At 38.4% G+C, this 9,136-nt stretch overlaps 1 pseudogene; it reads right to left on the bottom strand.

The window, feature by feature from the left end:
- Window positions 1–2,538: 2,538 nt before the first annotated feature.
- On the bottom strand, window positions 2,539–2,829 carry LOC132765395 (transcription and mRNA export factor ENY2-like; annotated as a pseudogene).
- Window positions 2,830–9,136: the final 6,307 nt, after the last annotated feature.

Genomic DNA, 9,136 nt, shown 5'->3' with positions numbered 1-9,136 from the left:
ACAAAATTTGAGACTTTTATTTCCATTCCTTTCTTTATGCACCCCTGCCCTCATTTCTCTATGCACCTCAATTTCACAGGTGGTATTTGGAAGCAGAATTTCAATTTAGCCCAAAATCATTGCTGAATATGCAGAAACTTATTCAACACTCCGGACACTTTACCTGGAAGGACATCTCACTGAAGTTTATAGAATTTACTTTTGAGCAGAAAGGAATCTGCCACTGATGACACCTTCAGTCTTTTGAAATAAATTAAAATCGTGGTTTTGGGATCAGGCTTTCGGACAATAGATGCAAACAGCACTTTAGAAGGACATTGACTGGAACGGCGATATGGCTGATGAGATTGTTTTATGGTTTAATGATTGCTTATGTATTGTTTTTAACTATGACTTATGTTCAATTGTGGCTTTATTATTGTAATTGTTATGTAGTGGCATCGTAACGGTGCCCACTGTAAGCCATCCTGAGTCCCCCTTCGGGGGTTGAGAAGTGACGGGATAGAAATATGGTAAATAAATAAATATAAATAAATTTGAACTGGCGTACAAAATGTAGTCTATGAACATCCAGACTTTAGGTTATTTTTTTTTTAGGATATTCTAAAAGATGAGTAAGTAATAGTATCTCCTACAGATAATTTGTAAAGATATGAAATAAGATAAATGCAAACCTGTCTTTTGCTGGATTACTTAATTGTTTGTTGTAGCCTTTGGCAATCCACCAAAGGTTGAAATAATGCTTCTGGTTCTGACTATAGGACACAGTGACTAATTTGCTGGAAGTAAAGATGAGAAATTTATGTAGATTGGTGACTTGAATCCCCTTCCAAGTCTTAATTTTTATGGCATAGGCCACAAAGTTTATAATGTTAAGGAAGACAATGAAGTGTGGAAATAAAATGCAATAATTTCATACTTTCTTTCTTTCTTAGGAGACAATCTATTCAAAGTATTAGTATTTTGCTCAGAAACGTATAGGCAGTCAGTGGAGTGGTTTAGATATAGGTGTGATATGCTCATTCCTGAGGGAATCTGTAAACAACGTGATCATATTTTGGAATTTCTGAACTTGGTACTGATGAAGCCCAATATACAGTCCAACCTTGAGGTTACCTGCACATACATTACCATCTTTAAGTCTTCGATTTCTAGAAAGGGGCACAGCTGACATATCAACCAAAGCTGATCATCATAATAACTCCTGACCACCACATCTATCTGGACTGACATTTGGAAAGGTGGATCCAGAAGCACTTCCAAGCTTCTGGGGAAGATGGCTTTAGTTATATGGCAGTATTTCCCAACTTGTGGTCTGTGGACCACCAGTGGCCCACAAGAACTAAAATATGGTCTGTGGCTTCATCTTTACTACGCCATTGCAACAAGAACAACTGGTCTCGCAAAACCCTCTGATAGTGCCGAGGCTTATTAAACATGGTTGTCTGTGAGCAAGCAGATGGTGACTACTGGATAGCATATGTTCTGTATCAGAAACTAGAGCTGATGTAGTCTATCCAAGGCAATTTTCTGAATCAGCACCCCAAATAACCAAACCAAATCTAAAGTTCACCAAAAACTGATTCGTAGCCCTTTTGGTACTAATGTTGGAGAGGGGTCCCTGGTCAAAGTGGTCCCTGGTCAAGTGGTTCCTAGTTTTAAAAAAGGTTGGTAACCACTGCTATATAGTATGCATGGCAGAAGGAATGGGGGAAAGAATTGCATGAGATGGGCCCCGGAATCCCTTGCAACTATATTATTCCCATACTGTTGAAAACATACACACACAAGCATTTTTATATCATTTATCAAGCCATGTAGATTGACCTAAATCAAAGAGACTCTACATATGATCAGTCCAGATTTCCACAGGAATTCCATCTCCTTTACCAAGAATATCATAGAGTCAAGGGGCAGAAGAGAGGAAGAGAGATACAGAAAGAAAGGGATGGCAGAGAGAGAGAGAGAGATTGAGATTATATGCACCATTACTTTTAGCCTTGCCTGTGGCCTTGAGGATAGAAAAGGTTTTATGCTCTGACAGCACTAGGAAAGGGAGGTGAAGGGTCAACAACAGAACCACAGAACATAGGTATACAGTATCCCTCAGTATTTAAAAATGCAATCCCCTAGTATGCAACATCTTTACCAGATGTTTTTCTATATTAATGCCCCAGAATTCAACTAATAATGGATCTGTAATTATTATACTTAAATACTAATGCCTTGAATAGGCTGTTTCCTAAGCAAGAAATGTTTGAGCTATTCCCCCATTTCAACAAAACAATGCACTTGGGTTAACAGCACAACATCCTTTTAATCACAAGACATGTGATTTCTTTCCAAAATACCCCAAAGGTTAATTCTGGTTATTGCTTTTATTAAAATACCAAAATTAAGAACTCAATGTAATAAAGTATGCTTTCAATAACTAAACATTTTTTAAAAGGGAGCTTCAACCCCAAAGTATGGAATAAATATCTTCCATTTTCTGGCATAATTCACTTAACAGAATATGGTATGACTGAAATAGAAGACTCAAAAGTTGGCATGCTGGCTAAGGCATGTTCTTATTTTTTGTAGGAGCTCCTTCTTTACACTGTCAGCCACCAAGGCTCTGCCTTTTGGAGTGATTTCTGCCACCAAATCATCAATTGTGACATGTTATAATCCCTTCACCTTGATGACCTCTTTACAGTGTGTCTTCAACTGATCTTTCAAACCACATTTAATTAATTTGGCTTTCAGTAATTCTGTAAGGCATTCTTGTTTCCCTGTTTCAATTAGCTTTCGGTTAATAGTTGCTCTCATTTCTGCATCTTTGTTCATTTTTTTTTGAAGACCAAGTAAAAACAATCTGTCCTGGAGGTCCTTCGCTTCCTCCTGGCTCTTTCCTCCCAAAGTCTCCTCCAACTCCAATGCATACATTTGCATTTTGCTCTTTTAGACATTACTGATTATGATCACTGACCAAGTTTGTTTGTTTTTTTAAATGCTCCTGTTCCTCTAGGGAATAAATATGCACATTTAGCTAAAAGTATGGAGCATTTATTGGGAAATATCAGGCTTAAACATCTTGTTATGCTGTGAAATGGGAAAAGATGGATGCTTTGAATAGCAAATTCAGAAGAGTACTTTAGTGGTGCAAGGCCTTTCACTTCAAATAGAATTTCTATTTATGGAGCACCTGAGGACTGGGGCCATACGTGTAGCTTTTCAGTGTCTGTCTGTTTGTGATAAAACATAAAGCTAAAGATGGCTCCTTTAATGTTTTTCCGTCATCTTTAAAGCATTTCCATGGGCAGACAATCATTTTCATAGTATTCATGTTATGCTGTGCATTTAATGTTGTTCTGGTAAAATGTACTGAACAAGAAGGTTTGGGTAGCCATACTAACGATATATTCTTCTTCACACCAAGGAGATAGCAACGCTGGGCATTTTCACACCTGACACAAAGAGCCCTTTTGAGACACTCCCAAACAATATGTCCCTGTGTTCAAATGTTGGAAATGTAGGATAGAAAGAAGAAGAAAAACAGCTTGAAGTCAAGCATACCTCGTAGCCAAGAGAGGTAATCTATCCTAATCATAGAAGTGGGGAATGCAAAACAAAAACATACTCCCCACCAAATTTTAAGAAATCTGTTTTGAAAATATGTGAAGACCTGATAGATGCTATATTTGTAGATGATCAAAAACTTGACTGCAAGATTGAACAACTTACCCTTCACAGTTCTGCTGAGATACCTGTACCTTTTAGGCTAAACATGCATCACAAAAAGTGTCTGCAAAGCAGGACAACTTGATAAATCAGGGTGATAGTGAGAACTGTTGTGGTTCAACAGCAACAGCATGATGGGAATGAGAGTACAGATGCAGGTGTGGGCTTTCAGTTTTCTCAGTCACAATCTGTAGCTAGAGACAAGCCGCTGTTCTCACAGGAACGGAATGTAGTTGATAAGGCAGTTGGTGGGGATCAAGGTCAGGCTGCCCAGCAGGTGTTGAGACGGAGTTTACGAATTGCGACCAAGTGTTGAGCTCATCCGTTGGTGGGAAAACTGCTTGTTAGCTGCCTGTCTGATGTTCAATGTTTTGATGTTTTACCTATAAGTAAACTGCCTTGGAGCTGGTTCTGTGTCAATTCCAACGTTGCTAAATGGCTTGCTTGCCTTCGGCTTTGGGGCTTGGGGAAAGCCTGCTTCACGTTACCTCATGCCATTTCCTGGACTTTTACTCTGCTTCTATGCTTCAAGTCTCCTGCTTTGACTCAAAGGGATTGTATTGGATTTTTACCTTGTACTACTGATCTTCTCACTGCTGATGAACTGCTTTGTTTGAAAACCTCACAATAAACTTTCTACCTCACAATTTTGGCTGGTTTGTCAGAGATAGCAAGGTGAATCTTAGCCTGAGATACAACAAGAACTTACAAAAACTACTTCTTTGGACTACAAATTCCTAAATTTCCAGGCAGCATACAGAAAACAAAGAGTAGTTCTCTGCTGTCCCAGGATATAGCATCAGGAGTCCAGGTCAGGGACTTTATTACTTGAAGGTGACAAATTGGCATGAAAGCCTTTGGTGATGGTTCCTATCACACAACACCAAGCACAACTCATAGCCGGTCTGCCATCTATACATTATAAACCCATCCTCTGCTATTGATGGGAAAAACCCATCCATAACCACTGATTGTGCCATAGTCCCATCATCTCATGCTGTGAGCTTGATCAGTTCTCGTGCATTACAAAGTTGCTTATAAACATGTATTTTAAAAAACTTAATGGAGCAGCACAACTGAGGAAAGGTGGAGTTATATTCCTAACAGGAGGTATGGCTGCAGGACCACAGAGCAATGAATCATTATAGTTGTGCAACTATGGAGAGGTGATAATGGGAATGATCATCCTTATAAGCTGCTGGGTATCCCTTATCATATGAATGTTGTGGAATAGCAGCTTCAGGCAATAAAGTCCAAGATCTAAATCTTAGTAGAAAGGTTTCTGATGGTAAGAGCTCAAATTGATGACACCTCAATTCCTCCAAAACTTCCAAACAACCTCAACCAGCAGTATCAAGTAGATATGAAATAATGTGTAACTATGGACTACTTGCAGAATAGTTTTCTTGTTTCATTGGAAGCAACCATTGGGAGGAGGAGGATGGGAAAATGGGATCCTTCCTCAAAGAGACATAATGGAAACTCTAATAGACATCACAGTATAATGTAAAGTTGGTTTAAGATATTGGCACCAGTGCAGCACTTTTTCCCATCACAGGAAAATTGGCTGTTACTGTTATAGTTAGATTATACTGAGATATTTTTTGACCTCTTTTACAAAATTTAAGTCTGTGATGTACTCATCAAGGGAAATGATGATAGAGTTACAGCAAGTGTGTGATTAAATTTGCTCTGCTGAAACCTGTTTGCAGTCTGCAGCACACCATTTCTTTTCTTTGTCTCACTGTAGAACCTGCAGGGAACATGTTGTCATCAATGTACTATGCTTTGAAATCTTCAAGAGAAGATGGAAGAACAGGAGACAGAAATTCTGAAAAATGGTAATAAGAAAATAATGAAGCTCCTCAGATCAATCTAAACATCAGACAAACAATTCTCTCTCAAAAATTGGTCAAACCATTACAAATATAGTAGAGTATTTGTTTCTTGTATATCTGCACTGTCACACTGGGTCCCTTCAGACTAGTAAATTCCATTAAAAATGACTAAAATGGGTTTTTTGGCTAGTACAAAAAAACCTACATGATGATAAAAAGTTGGCCTATTCAAGCACAGCAATGGATGTTGGTGAAGAAATCAGATGAATTCTAGGTTCACATTTTTCTTTCTTGACATCCATTTTCACATAACCAGAAGTCTAAACTAATACATTCCATTAGGAAAAGTCAATAATCAGTATTCTGTTTGTATCAGCTTGGCCGTTTTTCCATATAATGCCTCAGTCTGATGGCATGTCCTAACTATAACAGACCCACTGAAGCATATACTTAAAGATAAACTAACACTTAAGTAAAATCTTCTTGGTTCAATTGGGATTAGTCACAAAAAAATGTCTCAGATTCTAAAGAAAATTATACAGTCTTTCAGATGTGGTTGGACTGCAACTCCAGTTAGCTCCAGCTATTGTAGCCAAATAGTGAAGGATGCTGGAAGTTGTCAGACTATTACTGTAAAAATGCATTTTTTGTGCAGAAAAAAATCCCAAAGTAGGAGATTTTTTGTCCAGGATTCCCCCAAACTCAAGAAACAATTTAAACATTTTTTCAAGTATTTGTGATTTTTTTTCCCCCATACATAGCAAGCAGTGGAGAGAAAAAAATGAAATAGAAATGTTTTTAAAAAGCCAAAGACTCTCCCACCTGTTTTAAGCATAATTATAGAATAATAGAATCAGGGAAGGCTGAGCGAAGGAAGATCGATGCTTTTGAGCTGTGGTGTTGGAGGAAAGTGCTGAGAGTGCCTTGGACTGCGAGAAGATCCAACCAGTCCATCCTCCAGGAAATAAAGCCCGACTGCTCACTGGAGGGAAAGATACTAGAAACAAAGTTGAAGTACTTTGGCCACATCATGAGGAGACAGGAAAGCCTAGAGAAGACAATTATGCTGGGGAAAGTGGAAGGCAAAAGGAAGAGGGGCCGACCAAGGGCAAGATGGATGGATGGCATCCTTGAAGTGACTGGACTGACCTTGAGGGAGCTGGGGGTGGTAACGGCCGACAGGGAGCTCTGGCGTGGACTGGTCCATGAGGTCACGAAGAGTCGGAGACGACTGAACGAATGAACAACAACAAAGAATCACAATGCTGGAAGAGATCACAAGAGCTATTCAGTACAATCCCATTCTGCCATGCAGAAATACACATTATAAGTGCTCCCAACAGATGGCCTTCCAGCATGTGTTTAACCTCCAGATAAGAAGACTTCATAACACTCCAATGCAACATATTTTACTGCTAAACAGCTCTGACCATCAGGAAGTTCTTCTTAATGTTTAGGTAGAATCTTTATTCCCTGTAGTTTGAATCCATTGCTCTGTCTTTGGAACAGAAGAAAAAAATCTTGCTCCTTCCTCAATATAATATCCTTTCCAATATTGAAACATGGATATCATGTGAGTTCCCAATCATCTCTTCTCCATGCTAAATATACCCAGCTCCTTAAGATGCTCCTCAAGGAGACAGTTTCTAGGGCTTTTACTATTTTGTTAAGTCCTATTAATTGGTCTGAAGTTACCCCTAACTTCTTCTGGATTTTTCCCCAGTAATAATAATCCAAAGAAGGAATAACTCATAGCCTCCTTGCTGCTAAATATGGGATATAAGAAATCTTAGACAGAGACAAAAAATTATCAAGTGTAGTGTAAGTGATCTGAACAGGCTTTTGTTGTAGTATGAGGCTTTTGTTTGCAAACCTGAGAATGTGTTCAAATCACTTCCGACCCACTTCCAATAACTGTCTGTCTTGACCTGCAGGCACTTGTAAACTTCCTTCAACAATTTTTTTTACCAAGGAAAACTCAGTACACCCACAGGATTCTTTACTGCAAGTAATGTATTGAGGATCGACATGCTAAAATCTCCAGTCTCTCAGATGTAGAAGAACAGAAGAATGCCCTCCACAGCCTCAACATTTTCTCTAGGTCTGCTCTTGGCATTTTATAGATGCCTGCATGCCACTTTCAAGATTCAGAACAATGTCAAATTTAAAAAGTGGATCCTTTCCAGAGACATCAAGGTACATCAATAGGCTCTTTCTTGGGAGATTTGATTATGATTTTGAAGAGTGAAAAAAGCTCTTCAGTTCCTGAACAAAACAAAACAAAAAAAACCTGGATGGGAAGGGATGTATCTCATTGCAGAATTTTCTTCTCAAGTTTGAAGAGCTCAGTTTCAAAATGGAAACCTTGCTCATGAAATGTTTTTGCCTCATGTGAACATTGTGCTGTGCTTTTATATTCATAGACTCTGTTGGTGTTGCTTAACTCCGCACAAAATCATTAGACTGTGAAGCACCACTTTTTTCCCCTCAATAGTGCCATTTGACCCAGCACCTAGTTTAATCTAGCTTCCACTCTGGAACATATTTTCCTACAAGTGGAGAGTCTCTAATGGGGTCACATGTTGAGCAGAAGCCAAGCCCATTACCTGTTACCTTCTACAAAAACAAAGACAATTTCAAATAGCATTCAATTTAAAAAGTGTTAGAATGTTTATTACCAAAGTTTTTTCTGTGCCTTATGTGCCTTTTGGGGAATAGTAGATTATGGGACGCCATTTTCATGATAAAATTGCAGTTGGCGACATTTTGTATTGACATTATTTATATTTCATGTCACCTGAAATGTTATTTCTGGTGTTGAATGAATGTTGGCATTAAGTCTGGCCTCCAAAGAGAAGGCATTGCACAGTCAAGGTACCAGAGCTAAGAAGGCTCTCTCATGCCTTACTACTTCATATCGCGCCATTGGTAGGAAACAGAGTAGACTACACATCTATGGCATCTAGCTTAACTCCTTTTCACATTGCTACTAAAGGCATAGTTACATCAAATATCATCACAGTGTCCAGTACAGACTGATAAATTGACTGAACAAGAAAATCACAAGGAGGACTGATGAACACTGCTTAAGTGGCTTGAAACTGAAGCATCTTTTTATTATAGATAAATATGAATTGGAAACTATCATTTTCAGTACCACATGATTACATTTTGCTGTTCATATCCAGATTTGATCAGTTAATTGAAACAATGAGATAACTGTTCCACAAAGGAAACAAAATTGACGGCACATTATTAAACATGCAGCAATATTGTAGAATATCTAAATCTGTGATGTTTGTTTAATGGACCATACTCTCATTTTGTTTTAGTGTTTACATCAAAACACACATCCATTAAAACAAATGTGCACTTGCACACACACAAACACACAGACAAATATGTTGGAAGGAAGATTATTTAGAACTCATTATACCATATTTTTGGTGTCACGTAGGCCTAGTGATGTCGCTAAATTTCATAATTCCTCTAACTTAAAATTCACATTTGTCCAAAATCATACATTTCTCCCCATTATTGCATTACTGTAATGCACTCTACGTGGGGCTGCCTTT

The sequence above is a fragment of the Anolis sagrei genome, chromosome 2 (assembly GCF_037176765.1).
Source record: "Anolis sagrei isolate rAnoSag1 chromosome 2, rAnoSag1.mat, whole genome shotgun sequence".
NCBI lineage: Eukaryota > Metazoa > Chordata > Lepidosauria > Squamata > Dactyloidae > Anolis > Anolis sagrei.
The sequence above is the reverse complement of the archived record's forward strand: the minus strand, read 5'-3'. Positions and strand labels throughout refer to the sequence as shown.